The sequence below is a fragment of the Piliocolobus tephrosceles genome, chromosome 6 (genome assembly GCF_002776525.5).
Source record: "Piliocolobus tephrosceles isolate RC106 chromosome 6, ASM277652v3, whole genome shotgun sequence".
NCBI classification, from domain to species: domain Eukaryota; kingdom Metazoa; phylum Chordata; class Mammalia; order Primates; family Cercopithecidae; genus Piliocolobus; species Piliocolobus tephrosceles.
In genome coordinates, this window is record NC_045439.1 from 37,859,748 (window position 1) to 37,875,935 (window position 16,188).

A 16,188-nucleotide genomic window follows, 5' to 3' on the forward strand; every position below is an offset into this window, starting at 1 on the left:
CTGGAATGTCTGACAGAGTAAATTCCAGATGCCCTTGTGGAATTCTCATTATGATCATGTTGCTAAGGAACTGTCTTCTACCTGTAAGCAATTTGGAAATACTATTAATAGTATTAACATAGGGTTTTTGCAGTGTGTGGGTTTATTTCTTATTATATTTATAATCACCCCCACCACTACCTTCCCACCCCTAGCTCACCATCCGAGGAGCTGGCATCAGGAAACTCAAGAAAGAGGGAAGGAAGGAAGGAAGGAAGGAAGGAAGGAAGGAAGGAAGGAAGGAAGGAAGGAAGGAAGGAAGGAAGGAAGGAAAGAAGGAAGGAAGAAAGGAGTGCAGAGGGAAGAGAAAGGCTGTCCAGGCTTCACAGGAAGAAATGCATTTGTATTATTCTGTATTGCATTCTCAGAACCTCCACATTGCAGGCATCTAGAGGCTCTAATTAATAGTTGATAAATCTTGAAGGGAGGAAAAAATAGTCACAGAAAGTTCACTGGAGTGACCTGAAATTCCACAGCAATTTAGCCAGGAAGCTGGGAGGAGAATATGCCCTTCCAACTTGCAGGCCAGCTCTCTGCAGGAAGCCAGTCAGCTCTCCCAGCGGAAGCAGTGGCCAGGGCAAACATGGGTCTTGAAGCTCAGGACTGGCTTTAGGATTGTGGCTCAGACAAGATGGGCGGCTCAAAGGTATTGAAGGGCTAGGTAGGGCCCTGAAAATCGGGCCTTTCTGCAGCAGTCATCACGGAGACTCATGGTCCTGGGCTAGGGAAGGAGTCTTCTTGGCCCAGAGTGGCCAAACAGCCAAACATTAGAGCACCTCCAGGGATGCGTCCCTGGAAAGGGTCTTCCCCCAGCTGGCTCCTGCAGAGTGCAGGCAGGTTTGGGGGTCTCTCCTCTAGGAGGGATCCAGGGAGCTTGAGAGGAAAAGTGACAGTGTGCCCGCCTTCTTCCTTCTCTGTAGGGCTCTGTTCTCTTTCTTCTTTTTTGAGACAGGATCTTTTTGCTTTATTGTCCAGGCTGGAGTGCAGTGGCATGATCACGGCTCACTGTAGCCTCAGCCTCCTGGGCTCAAGCAATCCTCCCACCTCAGCTTCCTGAGTAGCTGAGACCATGCCTGGCTAATTTTTAAGTTTTTTGTAGAGACGAGGCCTCATTGTGTTGCCCAGGCTGGTCTTGAACTCCTGGGCTCAAGCAATTCTCCCGCCTCAGCCTCCCAAAGCACTGGGATTATAGGCGTGAGCCACTGAGCCTGGCCTGCTCTCTTTCTTAAGGCGAAGGCTTCTGTTATTTTTTGGTCAACTGGGTGCAGAAAGCCTGTTCCCCATGGACAACCCTTGAGTGGGTCAGAATGTCAGCAGGAGGGAAATGATGGCTTTCCAAGAGTGTTCTGTGCTTGGACATACCGTCTCTTGTGTCCTGGTCCTGAGAGCCATGAGACTAAGAACATGGGACAGAGGCAGTGACTGAACTGGGCTTGAGTACACCTTTGCTTGCTGGGCCTGTTTTCCTACCAAGAGCCTGTCAGCCGGGTTTTGGAAAGCCAATCCAGGAGAACGCAGGAGGTTGCAGGCAGCTCTGACCAGCCTGTCTCTCCCTACCCCTTGTTTCAGACCTCTCCAGAGTCTGATGTCCTTCTGCACAGTCCTTGTTGTCCAGTCTGTGGCCCAAACACCCACAGGGCATGGTGGAGGCCTGAGACAGCACTGGTTTTGCTGAGGCCATCAGAAAAGCTTACGAAGCAGGCTCGGCCATTGGCTGGAGGTCACTGGCCCCTGCTGGGCTCATGCAATACTCATGGAACTGGTGTGGGCTCCTGCGGGCTCCCTGTGAGCAATGCCTCACCCATTTACAGCTTGTCAAAGGACTCGTTCAATATCCTGTGTCCCTTTCTGTTTATTTTTTCTCTCCCCCCGTGCTGTCCTCCTTCCACTCTCCCCGACCACCCCTCTTCTTTTTAAGCTCTTGGCACCAAGTAGCTATGAAGACTCTGAGACCTGGACCATCCCAAGGCTGTAGCTTTCTTTCTTCAAGTCTGGCAGGCTCTGTCGCTGTGAAGAGTCTGAAGGCTTTTTCTTTTCCAGGTAAGCTGGGGAGAGGGTTTGAAGAGCACTGTGAAGTTATGACTGTTTCTTCTTTATTTTCTTTTCCCTCTCTGGGCCTAAGACACCAGTTTTTTTTTTTTTTTTTTTTTACAGTACATTTTGGCAGGCCCCATTTTTTTTTCTGACAGAAAAAAAATAACAGGCATATTTTGGGCGATTACTCAACTGGGGTCCTTTGTGACAGGATATGCTGCTGCGTGACTAATGGAGCTGGCTTTCTCCTGGCTTCCTTCCCCTTTCAGAGCTCTTGTTTACTGCTCTATACAAAAAAAAAAAAAAAAAAAAAAAAAAAAAAAAAAAAACATAAGCTACAGATTTTTATTAAAAAAAAAAAAAGCCTTGTGAGATACTCAAAGGCAATAAATCCTTCAGAGATTCCATTTCCAGGGCTGCAAACTCCCCGCCCTCTCCCCACTTTTTCTTTTCAGTGCTCAAGATTCACGACATGCGAATCTTCTTCCACCCCCACATCCCCGCTTTCTTCTGAACATATGTCCAGCAGATCGTGGGGGCCAGGGAGGGCGGGGGAAGGGGAGCAGGATGGGAACCATATTTACGGTGCTTAACTCAGCAATTGCTAAAGGAAGAAATAATGACTTCCAGGGGGCTCTGGGCCTTTTTTCCAAGGCCTTTGTGTTTTCATAATCTATGACAATTTTGTGGTGTAAGCAAAAGTTATTACAAAACATGGAACCAGCCTAATGAGGAAGATTATGTTCTAAACCAGGAGGGACTATCTCTTTGTAGAGGAAATTCAAATTTGGCTGGCTTTGGAATTCAGAATCCCTGGGCTTTCCAGAGAACTTTTGGGAGAGACTTTCTCGAGCTTGGTGTGTCTGACAACTGGAACTGGCCTTTCAGTTTTTCTAGACATCAGATGGTTTGTTATTTCAAAAGGTGTCTGGCCCATGGATGGGAAAAATTGACTAGCTAGTTAGGTTTACTGGAGACAGATTGGTGTATATAGGGCACAAGACTTGTGGCCAGGCGATGGGTTTGAGTCTCAGTCGTCATCTGGAGCAAGTCATTTAATATCTGTAGGTTTCAGTTGCTCTGGTGTTAAAATTGGGATTGTGTCCCCTTCCCTCTAGGCTGCTGACAAAAAAAAGTGAGATGACATAAGTTTAAGGCACGGTGGGAATTCTTTTTTTTAATGTCAATAGTTTGTGGGGTACGAGTGGTTTTTGGTTACATGGATTAAGTTCTTCAGTGGTGATTTCTGGGATTTTGGTGCTCCCATCACCCAAGCAGCGTACACGGTGCCCAAGATGTAGTCTTTTATCCCTCAGCCCCCTCCCAATCTGCTCCACTTTCCAGTCCCCAAAGTCTACTGTATCATTCATATGCATGGCAAGTATGCATTCTTGACAATTAAAGAAGTATGCAGTGATCCCTTCTAATGCTTCTTCATGCAAAGTGCGGCTCACACTTTCTACAGAGGAGAGACGCTGAGAACTACAAAGCCTACTGATGAACAGGAGGGAGGTTATTTATACAGTGGCCCGGGGCACCATATTACATGGGTGTTTGGGAGGCTGGTTTTGCTTCCAAGTTTGCCCATTCCCTGGTCATCTTCCAGGCAGGTCTTAGAATCATAACTTTGATCACATTCCTTCCCTACCCAGGAAACTCTCTTGTCAAACCCAGACAAAAAGCACTTGCCTGCTCCATCTTGCCTGCCTTTTCTTCTGTAACTAAATCATCTTATGCTTCACTCTCCATCTTAGCAAAGTGAACACTGGATGCAGTTTAGCCACTTGCCTGACATTTTCATGGTACGTTGCTTGGAGGCCCTCACTCCTCCTTCACCTTCCTATTCCTCTTCTTCCTCCTCTCTGTTACATCTTGTTCATTTGTCATTTCTTATAAGACCCTACTTCAGCTTCAGCCCTCTCTGACTCTCCATTGAGTAGGAACACCTCAAGTAGACACTCCACACCCTCTGATAAATCCTAGCAACTATCTTTTTTCAGTCTCTACAATTCAAAAATCGAATAATGCCCTAGGTAAAGGCAGTTGACTTGACTTCTCCAGAAGGTAAACTGAGACCCACCCAGGGAACAAACTGGACCGAGATTACACAGTAAATCCATGACAGACAGAAATAAAAACCCTGCATCCTGATTCTAGTTTGCCTGGAGTTTAAAAAGAGGTTCTTTAGCTTGAATATCCCAGAATAGCCTCTCCCAGGCTGACCCGCTGTGAAGTGATGTGTTGCAAGGGTTGTTTTTTTGCCTTGGCTTAACTCTTAAAAAAACACCCCAAACTCCCAAAATCAGCCTAAAAAAAGCCATTTCTCACAATGTCATCCAGTTGCCAAGTTTAAACTTAGTATATTACATTATGAACGCCTCCAGGCCTCACTCTCAGCTTACTGCGAAGCTCAGGTATCTGAACTGAGTTCAGAAATCACAGTTTATTGAAGGAAACAGATCATTAAGTCACTCCACTGGACTGAAGCTGTTGACGTTGTTTATTTGGAGAAGCTGAGCACTGACTAATGTTCTCTTGATTTGTGTGGATCAGGACTAACTGGAGCTATTTAACAAAGGGTGTGGCCATCAGATAGCATGGGACCCATCTGGGTTAACGGGAAGAGGAACGGGACAGTGGTGTGCTGAAGCTTGCATTGGCTTGGGAAAGCTGATTGGTAAATTTTCAGGAATTTTGCAAGCTGGTTGTTGAACGCAGCCATTGTTAAAAATTAAATGATACAAATATATAATTAATTATATTTTAAAAAGATAATAAATCCTAACAACAGATCAGATCCTAATTTTTTTAAACTACACTTTACTGTCATCTATGTGCTTGAGTTATGTCTATTACACATGTGGCAGGAAGACTATAGCGTGGTATACTCTTTCTTGTTCATTTGTCATTTCTTATAAGATCCTACTTCAACTTCACCCCTCTCTGACTCTCCACTCTCTTCCCAGTTCCACAGTTAGTAACATCACATTGGTAGCTTGAAATTGGCCATGGTGACAATATTTACACCACAGAAATTGGCACACTCTATATTCAGGGCTTGATTTATTGTTGTGTTGATTATCTCGACTTAAGGCAGTGATAGAGAAAATGTTAATACAGTAAGATTAGATGTAAAAGTGTGCCGTGTCTGTAGTAGTGACATTGTGAATCATAATATATTGAGGTAATATTTTTCTAGTTTTTGAAAACTACTACCTGATTCAGCAAAAAAGTGGCTCATATGGAAAAAAAGCAGCGAAGTTCTGAAATGTGTCTTCATTGTTTCACTTTTATCTTACTTATTATTGTAGATGTAATTACTAACCAACATTCACATCAGATTCACAATTGGAAAGCCAGCTGTTAAACACTTACCAGCTCACTACTGGAAAGAAGTATATATGGACTACTCCCTTGTATGATTCCAGAAGAAAGAACGTTATAAAACACCTACAACTTGGCAATCAGGGGCCTGAGGTACAGCTGAAGTACAGCTGTGGAACAGGAGATGCTAATTCCTAAGAAGAGAGCAACACAGATTTTACAGTCAGCAGCCAGAGGTTACCCTCAGAACAAGAATGTGAAAAATAAACCAGATATGCTAAACTGAACTCTACCACTGGACACCAACAAGGGTAAATGGTAGAAAAGCCATAATCACTTCTAAATTCAAGGGTAGGATTAATACTATATTTTCACGGTACCTGAAAGTTCTGTGGCCTTTCCTAGACACCAGTTCATGTGATTGCCGGAACAGAACTGAGGTTGAGGGGAAAGTTAGGTATCAGCATTGAGCCCATTTTACAGATGGGAAACTGAGACACTGGAAGGTAAAATAGTTTGCCCAAGGTTACTTTTTCTGCATAAATGGCTACCCTGGGACTAGATGGGGACAGAACTACCACAGACTTGGGGGTCAGACATACTTTGGTTAAAAACTCAACCTTGACATTTATGTAACATTGGTAACGTTACTTTACCTTTTTAAAGCCTTGGGTTTTTGTTTGTTTGTTTAAACTTACAAAATGGGGATGATAAAGCCAGATCCCAAGTTTGCAGTGAGGGTTAGTTTAAGATGATGACAGATGCAAAGGACTTGATGATTGGGAAGACTTTGCACCTCCTATCGTGTACTTACATTACTTATATTTGATTTTGAAATACAGTATAAGACTCTTTTGGCTAACGTATTTACTTTTCTAATTATATTTGTTGGGTTTAGGTAAATTACTCTGCATGGCCTTAGGCCAAACCAATTTGAGGGGGGTGGGGGCAGGGGTAGGGAAGAGGGAGAAGGGAAGACGTGGGTCAGAAGAGGAAATCTGGTTATGATTCTGTGAAGGTGGAGGTGGACCTGGAGCATTTGGGCAGGGGAAATAATTAAAATTTTGTAAAGGGCTCCTTCACTCACTGATAATTGGAGATAATCTGTATACACTATCATGTTCAACAAGGCCATTTCACGCAACAGCAGCTGGAGCTCCAGATGGACTGCCTCTGCCTGGACTTAGGGCTCCACATCACCACCAGCAGAAATGAGAAGGCTTGGAGACCTCTGTGCCCCCAAACCCTCACAGCCTCACCAGCACTCTCTGCCTTGGAACAAAACCCAACTCCATGAAAAACTGAGGCCTCAGGTCATCCCTCAGCTGCCAGGGCAGGGAGGCAGCCACCCGCCTACTTCCCAGAGTGCTCACTCCTCCTTCTGGATGGGCCTTTCTTCTTAGAGCTTGTCAGCACTAGGCATGCTATTAATTCACTAGACTGTAATCTCTGTGAGGGCAGGGGTTTTTATTTCATGTGGGACCTAGAACAGTGCTAGAGACACAGAAGGCTCTCAATAAATAGTGGCTCAAAGAAGAGTGTAAAATGAGTCATCCTCATCTTTTGTTTTCTCTTTCAAATAACAATCCATTCTTTGATCAAGCTCAACAGGTTCAGATTTGGCTCAGGGCTCACAAGGGTAAACCGAGGAGGTAAGGGTGTTGTTGAAGGTTTGAGGGGTGCTCACTGCAAAAACAGGCATCTCTGAGGATGGGCCACGGACCAGCCGACATGGACCGAATGAGGCAATGGAGCTCAGTGGTTAAGAATGTGGTGGTTCAAATCCAGGCCCCACCATTTATTAGCTGTGTAACCTTGGGCAAGTTATTTTATCTCTCTGAGTCTCATTTTCCTTATCTGTAAAATGTGAATAAAAATATCCACCTCTTAAAGTTGTAGTGCAGGTTAACGAGATAAAGCATGGCGAGTGCTTAGCACGGAGCCTGGCGTGGGAAAAGGAGCCAATATTCATGGCACTGTGGAGGTGGAGGTGGAGCATTTGGGCAGGGGGATGAATATAGCCGGAAGAGCTGGGAAAAAGGCCAGTCTGCAGACGTCTTCTATGTACCCAGATGGCATCTTATCAGCCTGCAATGGGGCCCTGCAAAGAGGCCTACCCAAGGTACTACCCTACAGCAGTAACACCTACCCAAGAGGACCTGGCTGTGGCATGGGGACTGACACCATCATGGCTCTAGCTAGATCCAGAAGCCACTGGAATGATGTCAGTACCTTACTCTATGGATGGTGTCTTCCCTTGGGCAAAATAACCACAAACACAACTCAACACGTAAGACAGTATATAGGGGGGAGGACACCCATGCTGAAGCCATGCCCAAGAATAAAGGACACGAGGATTCACAAGATACCCTGAGTTGAGAACTACAAGGTTTAGAACCAAGGAGGAGCAAAAGGGCAAAAGGGTGAGGTGGTGTAATTTTCCTTCCAGGAAGATAGTTGTGGTTTCATTACAGGAGATGGGTTTTCAGGGGGCATGGAAAGGAGAAGGGCTTGGAAGAGAAGAGACACTACATACTGGAGGGAGCATGTATGAAAATGTTATGCCCAATGTGAAGAGGCTGGGGCCGGAGCAGCAGTGCAATTGCAAGGTGCGCAAGGATTCTCTCCCGCCTCCAAGCAGAGCCCAAATGCATCCATCACTGGGCAAATGAATACTCTGCCCTGGATACTGATGGGGTCCTCTGAACTTGTTCCCCAGGGTGAACCTGATTTAGGCTCAAGAAGTCCCCATTCTGCTTGATATTTTAAATGGCATAGGTACCCAAAACAGCATGGTATTTGGGAAGATAGACCTGGAATAGGGTCCAGAAGGCTTGATTTGAGGTTCCAGAAATCATTTTCCAGCTTTAATTTTGAACCTCAGTTTCCTCATCTGTGACAGGGAGGAGCATAGCGGGCTCCCGTCACAGGCCCCTCGTGATGAACCTCTGGGGTCTTTGGCTGTGGGAGCTCCATGCTTTGTGCTTCCAAGGACCAGTCACTTCAGCAGGCCCCGCAGAGCACAGCGTCTCTGGTTAATCCTGACCTCACGCTGGCCCTGCCTGCATGTGGAGACACAGTCCCTGGCTGCTGGGCGGGGACGCCCGTCATCCAGTCAGTGCAGCTCAGGCACTAAGCGCATGAATGGACGCCTGCAAAACACACTGGGCTCTTTGCTTGAAAGCCACCAGAGCGAGACAAAGGATGCCTTCCCTGGCTGGATTCCTAGCAGGGGGCTCGCCACAACTGCCTCCTCCAGAAAAAAGTCTGTGCAGGTGTAGACATGTACACCTTCCTGAATGTTGGCTCTGCCCCACCTAGTGTGCAGTGCAGATGCAAATTCCACTCTCTTGCAGCTACCTCTTGCAACTGCAGGCATGTCACGTAGCCCTAACTCTCCGGCTTCAGTTTCCAGAGTTACAAAGCAGGAGCCACAGACACTCTAAACTCCCTGCCTTCTAGCAAGTCTCCTAAAAGTTATTACGGATTGTTTCTGATTCTGTGGGACCTCTGTGGGTCAGCTTGCATTCCCAAACCAAATGCAGCCACTTGCCTTGGTCTAGCTTGTTTGGTGTCCCCAACTATGGCTTACTATGAGGGTCTACAGCCAGCTTGCTGTGGTGGGGTTCTACCTTCCATGTACCAGCTAAGTGACCCAGGACAAGTCACTTTAACTTCTCTGTGCCTAGGTTTCCTCATCTCTAAAGTGGGATCATAGTTGCACTTACCTCATAGGCTGTAACACATGCAGTATGAACTCATGCTTTTGAGTCGAGTTAATTATATGAGTTAAAACAAGTGTATGAGCTCATACTATACATGTAAAATGCTTAAACCAGTGCCTGCACATAGTAAGAATCATTATAAGTGAAACAATAGTAATAATGATAGTAGGTATTATTATTCATTTTCCACCCCAATTATCATTCTACTTCCATTTTTCTGACTTTCTGACCACAGTCTTAAGTCCCGGCCCTATCTGCGCTAGGTTGACTACTACCATGAGCACTCCAAGACTCACAGAAGCAGGGGATGGAAGAGAGGCTGAATGAAGCAGGTGGAGATGGAGGGTTGAGAAGAGGATGTGGCTGGGCTGGAGGAGCAGGGAGAAGATAAAGACCATTAGAAATAGGATGAGAGAACAATGCCTGGGCTAACCCTCTCGGAGCTCTGAAGGCCCAAGGCAAAGGCACAGTGTCTGTGGAATTGTCCCCATCTCTGGAGTCCCCCAGGATTTACCTTAATCTGACGTGTATAATGTGTGTATCACACTGGAATAGAATGAATTAAACTTGAAAGAGAGTTTATTCCTCAAGGCAGGTGGGAACTCCGTCGAATGGAATTGAACAGCATTAGAAAGTGAGGGTATTGGCTATATTTCTTCTCCTTTGACTTCGAATGGAAGGTTGAGAAGAACTCTAGCCTCTTCAACCCCAGGCATTCTCTTAGCACTCTGCGTTACTGTACTGGGGGCCATAAAGGAATCAGGCATATCCTAGATGCCTAAGCAAGCTGTGAGAATAAGAGGGCTGTCTCACCCCCATTTGCCTGGACACTGAGTCACTTCCCTCTGTCATTCCTAAACCATCCTGTGGCACCATGTTGGATCTGTGCCACAGAAGTTCAGGAGACTTGGATTCTCCTCAAACTATGTCTCAGAAAAGCAGGGCCCTAACCCAGATTGTTTTAGACTCCTCCCCAATTCCCTCTGTTTGTTACTGACACCCTAGTCCCTGAGATATGATCCCAAGAAAGGGAGGCAGGAAAGGCCTTGCTTGTCTACCTGCTATGTTTGTCCTCTCCCTCCTCTGCTTCTCCTCCTGGCTGGGCAGAGCTGTCTACTTTCCCTTCCTATCTGAGGGGAAATTTTATTAGGCTATCGACTGTCTTTTCTGAACTATGGCTTATGGTAAAGTCCCATTATCAGACCACCTGCCTTGGCACTGTAAAGGAAGATTTTAAAATTTAGAAATCTTTCCATAAAGCCTCTAGCAACTCAAGAGAGTTAGCATGGACCCCCAAGGCTGAGCAGTGGCTCATCATCCAGGTAGTGTCCCCTTCCACAGGGAGAAGTGGGTCTGTGGCTGGGAAACCACAGCATGGGATGCCTTACAAGGGAAAGAGGGAACAGTGGTTTAAGACGCTCATTGGTGATACCCCTGGCCTACTTATGGAACACATACCCCATTACACACATACTCCTGTGTAATGGGACTTCCCATTTTATACTTAGGGGTGTATATTTAAATAAGTGAGGGGGGCACACAGCAAATGAAAGTACCATTTCTGAATGCTGAGAATATGCATGATTTTCACTTTTTCTTTTGCTCATACACATTTTCTGACTTTCTACAACTAATATGTTACCTTAGGATATAAATTTAAAAATTCATAACATTATGTTATGTAAAATTTTAATTAAAATATACAAATATATATTCATTAAGTATATCTAAAAAGACTTCTATATACCTTTTCATTTATATATGATACATAATGAAACATGTAATATGTATGATACATTAGAATACAGGTGACTATTCATAGAAAATGAATATAGGTGACTATTCATAGAAAAATTCTGGAAGGAACACAATAAAGTATCAGGTGGCTGGGCTGGAGGAGCAGGGAGAAGATAAAGACCATTAGAAATAGGATGAGAGAACAATGCCTGGGCTAACCCTCTCGGAGCTCTGAAGGCCCAAGGCAAAGGCACAGTGTCTGTGGAATTGTCTCCATCTCTGGAGTCCCCCAGGATTTACCTTAATCTGACGTGTATAATGTTTTTCTGCATTTATTTTTGTAATTAGGAGGAAAAAACGTGTGTATATGTATGTACATATGTAAATGTGTGCATATATGTGTATATAGCATGTGTATGCATGTGCACATGTGTGTACATGTACATATGTATTTGTGTGCATGTACAGTACATGTGCATATGTATATACGTGTGTGTACAGTATCGTGTATATGTGTGTGTAGTATGTGTGTATGCATGTATATATATGTATGTGTGCATATACCTGTGTACAGTATGTGTATGTATGTGTATAGGTGAGGGGATGTATATATGTGTGCACACAGTATGTGTACATGTACATCTGTGTGTGGCTGTATATATGTGTGTGTACAGTATGTGTATGTGTGTATGTGTGTGCATGTATAGATGTGTGTTACAGTATGTGTGTGCACATATATTATGTGTGAATACAGTACGTGTGTGTGTGCATGTACATATGTGTGCATACAATACATGTATATGTGCATGTATGTGTGTACATGTATATATGTGTGTATACGTGTGTGTACAGTATATGTATGCATGTGCATGTATACATGTGTGCAGTATACACATGTGTTCATAGTATGTGTACATGTGTGTATGTGTGTGCATGTACATATGTGTAAGTACAGTATGTGTATGTGTGCATGTGTATGCACATATATATTTGTGTGTACAGTGTGTGCGTGTGCATGTATATGTGTGCATACAATATGTGTGTGTATGTGTTTGCATGTATATATGTGTGTACATGCATGTCTTACGTGTATGTGTTTTACTATTTATGCTTCCCTTGGTGAAGACAAAAACTTCCAAATTATTTTCAGATCATGATTCTTGTTTGTTTTCCTGGTACAGATTAGCTATCTGCTTTTCTCAGCATGAAAACAGGTACAACTTTTTTCCTGTGTTGATAGCTTCTAAATGTTGGACTTGGGCCTAAAGTGACTACAGGATTTTGTGCATGTTTAAGTTTGACCAGGTCTGGCTAGTGCATGAAACCAGTCAGCACAGTTGAATGAACGATGGATGAACATCTAGAGTTGTTTACAAACAGCAAAAAACGCACCTAGTAGAGAATGTTCTGGACTTCATTCCCATGCACGAGGTACTGTGTTCTGTGGTTGCTGCCTGTCTTCAGGGGATGTACTGGAGACTAATTGGGAGCACGATTCACAGGGCACAGCAAGAGAAAGGTAATGTCTGTAACACCCTCCGAAGGGACACCGTGAAGCTGCATCCTGGATGTCCAGGCCCCGGCGGAGATGAGTGCGATGATCTCATGGTTATTTTCCATCTCTTATGATCGATGGGATTTCCCTGATGCTTGTGTAGCTGTTTGCAATTTGTTCTTTGGCTAGTACTTTCTAGGTTGCTTTGAAGACAAACACTGATTTCCCCATTTTATTCTGTGCTATATAAATAGCAATGTTTTAGGTTCCCACCATTTGTTTATAGATTTGCCTCAGGAATTATTATCCAATGTAAAAATGGACCTAAGAGAAAGAAAGTTCTTAAATAGGTGGACCTAGACAATCCAGAACCTCTGGCCAAAATGGGTTCATCTATAAATAAGGCCTCACTCTTCCAACCCCCAGCCCCTTTGCCATTGGAGTTCTCTGACTGCAGAAAGGCCCTTGTCTCTGCCTAGAATTTTGAAATTCTCTGATGGAAGTTTCGGTGTAATGGCAAATGTCATTTTAAGGCCTCAGAATGTTTTCCACTCATTACAAATCACCCTTCCATGAAGCAGTTCTTAAATCCTTCCCTAGCACCAGTAAGGATTGAGAAACAATAGGGGTTTCATGCTTTTGTCCAAATTGCATGGAAAGTTCCAGGGGTTACAGGAGGGAAGGATGGGGAGGAGAACAAAAACAGAACGTCTGGGTCTCAGGATATCCAGCTTAAAATATTAGCCTCTGGGACTCACAGCTTCAAACATGTCACTGAGTCTATAAATACCATTCTCATCACCTGGAGTTGTAAAGCGAACATTGTTTAGCTTCTCTGGCTTTGCATTTATGGTCTTGTTTGCCTGCTGGACACTGTCCCCCCAACACCACCTTCCATGGGTCTCTGTGGGATTCTAGGACTATCAGGGGACTGTCTGGAAAGGAAAACCCATTATACCACTGACCCCAAGAAGGGAGCACCTGGAACCACTCTCGCAGTTTTTGCTGAACATTTCTATAGTTCTTCCTGCTTATGCATCTTTTTGATCACTTACATTTTTTATTTTGGATAACCAATCAAAGCCATCAATATTTCCTAAGGCCCTACAGTGTTCAGAGCACTGTGGAGGCATCCTTGGGGCATATAACGAATTCCGAGACAAGGTTAGGGGACACACAGATTCATTAAAGCCAACACATCTGAAACAGAACATATAAGGTGGTTTTCAATAATTAAACTGTCTATGGTAGGCAAAAAATGCAGTGAGCACAGGAGAGGGAATGCCAACTCCAGGCTACCCAGAGGTTTGTCGGGGTGGGGTGTTGGGGGAGAGAGCAGAGTTGAAGCTGGACCACTAAGAAGATGGGCACAGTCTAGACAGATATTTCAAGCAAAGGAATGGAATGAGCAAGGACAAAGAGCAGGGACGGAGGAGGATACGGGGTGGGTTTGTATATCTGGCCAAGGTGAATTCACATCGGGGGAGGGCATGGTAGAGCAGACTTGAGAGGTGGTAGGATAGGGTTACTTTATGGAGGGCTTTGAAAGCTTCTTTTTCACTGTAAGTTCCTGTGCAATATTTTCCAAAAAAAGACATTGCCAGCAATGGCTTGTCCAAAAATCTGACACTTGCCTTGGACTTCTTCCTCCTATCTCCTTCCTCAACTGGCCCACCTAGTATAAGTGTCAAAACACACGGACCAACCCAGGATGGATGGTTTGCCCAGTTATCATGGGTGCCCTTTGGACAGTTCAAACTGGCTTTCCCTTGGCAGGCAGTTTCATTTTGCCAACAGAGCTGGACTGGAAAGAGACTGGATCAAGCATTTGGGCTATATCTCCCCAGGCTACCATCTTGGGCGGGGAGGCAGCAGCAGACACCAGGAACTGGCTGGCATCAAGGTGCAATCTGGTAGTCACAGAAGAGACTCTTATCCTTGGAGGGTCTGTGAGCCCACAAACAGCTGCTTGGCTTGGCTCATCTTGGCTAGTAGCATTTCCAGCAGAGATGAGCAGGAGATGCATGGGTGGTTGAGAGCTGGCAGTGATAAGAAAGAAAGGGTCTTCAGTACTGAAATGAGATATTTGTGTCTCTATCTTCAAATGCACAAGTTCTGGCCTTCGACCACTTTGCTGGCAAACTTAAGTTTTTCCATTGTTGCCTGAAGTGCTCCAGTGGAAGACGAGGGTGGATGGACCTGCCAGGGCTGCTCTCCACATGAGAGGAGGATTAAAAGTAGCAAGTGGCCAGGAGGGCAAGGGCTGTGCAATGAGACAGAGAATGTGAGGGGTCAGGATATGAGAGGAAAAGCCATTGCTCGGCATGGCTGGGGACTGGGGGCTCCCAGGGATGGGAACTGTGGCAGCAGTTCTGGGCTTTTTCCACATCTGTCACCCTGGCCTAGTGCCCTCTCCTCTCCATGAGACCAAGAAGCAAATGTAAGGGAGGAAGGACTTTTCAACAGAAATGCCCATAAAGAAAGACTTAGTCCCACCAGCTGAGCTGCAGTCGGGGTGGAGATGGGGGGGGGGGGAGTGGGGGCACTTGCCACTCTTCTCTGACTCCTAACCATGACTTTCTCACTCAAAAACTGTCCATCTGTCCACTGTTCCGCCAAGCCCTGGAGCCCCATGCTGATTTCCTTTGGAAGAACCCCAGCTCCCAGGGCGACCTCAGCAACAGCAGGGCCCACGGACAGTTCCAATCCCAAACTTCCCGTCACAAGGAAGGATCGGCCTGGTCTGTGGAAGTTACAAATAACATAGTGGCCGTTTATGAGCAAGAGCCCTCAATGAAGTCATCGGGACGGTTCTCTCGGCAGCGTGTCTAATCTTCTCTGGCTGCCATTCTGGGCACTTGGCTCCTGATCTCTTTTGGTCTCTCTCTTCTTTGACTCATTCTGGGACTTCCGTGCCATAAATCTGAGCCCCCCTACCAGGGCCTGGTCCCACCAGCAGGCAGACAATTCAGAATTAGCTGCAGTCATGGTTGTCCAAACTGACAGGCAGGGAAACTGAGGCACAGCAGGTCGCAGGTCCTTGTCTCATCTCCCACAGTGACCCGGCAGTACAGCTGCCAGCAAGGCCCAGGGTTCTGGCTGGGGCTTTAGCTCTGGAGTTGTTACAGAAGGCCAGGGGCCATGTGAAATGTTACAAAGCTCTTACTGGGCCCCACATGGTTACAAATCCCAGGGCTCTGCTGCAAATGGGATTGTGATGGGAATGCAATGGGGGTGGGGAGTGTGTGTGTGTGTGTGTGTGTGTGTGTGCAAGTGGCGGGTTTGCTAGTGTGTTTGAAAGCCTTCCATGCCTGGAATTTGACAAGCATGGAATAAAGACCAGAAAACCCAAAATAATGGGGGCGAGAGAACAAAGAGTCTTCCCAAAGCCATGGTTCAAGCTGTGGGCAAATGTCTTCCTGTTTCTCATCCAAAAGTCCCTGCCCCTAGGCCCAAGGGGCTGGCTGGGCTGGTTTGGCCAGTCCAAGGCCATTCTGCAGCTTCAGGCCTCTCTAGATGCGGCCTACGTGCTCTGGAGAGGGAAGCAGGGGAGGCAGGGAGGCAGTCAGGGCTTTAGACACTTTCTAGGTGCCTCAGGGGGCCTACATATTTCCTATGTAAAGTTCAGTCTGTTTGCAATTAGACTTCTCTTCTTTGCTTATTTCCGGAGAGATTATAAATAGTGAAATCAGCTTAATTTGGCTCTCTCTGAGATCAACAGGCCACTGTTTCCAACAGTCTGAAAACACCAAGCAGTCCCACCCACATTCACGGGTCATGCCACGTGGCAGGCCAGTAGGCTGTCCATGATGAAAGAACTTTAAGTTGCATGAG

At 45.5% G+C, this 16,188-nt stretch overlaps 1 long non-coding RNA gene across 1 annotated transcript; it reads left to right on the forward strand.

The window, feature by feature from the left end:
* Positions 1-1,549: 1,549 nt before the first annotated feature.
* On the forward strand, positions 1,550-6,260 carry LOC111520091. The gene is made up of 2 exons (XR_002724557.2): positions 1,550-2,079; positions 5,385-6,260. It is a non-coding gene; the product is annotated as an uncharacterized LOC111520091 (long non-coding RNA).
* The last annotated feature ends 9,928 nt before the right edge of the window (positions 6,261-16,188 follow it).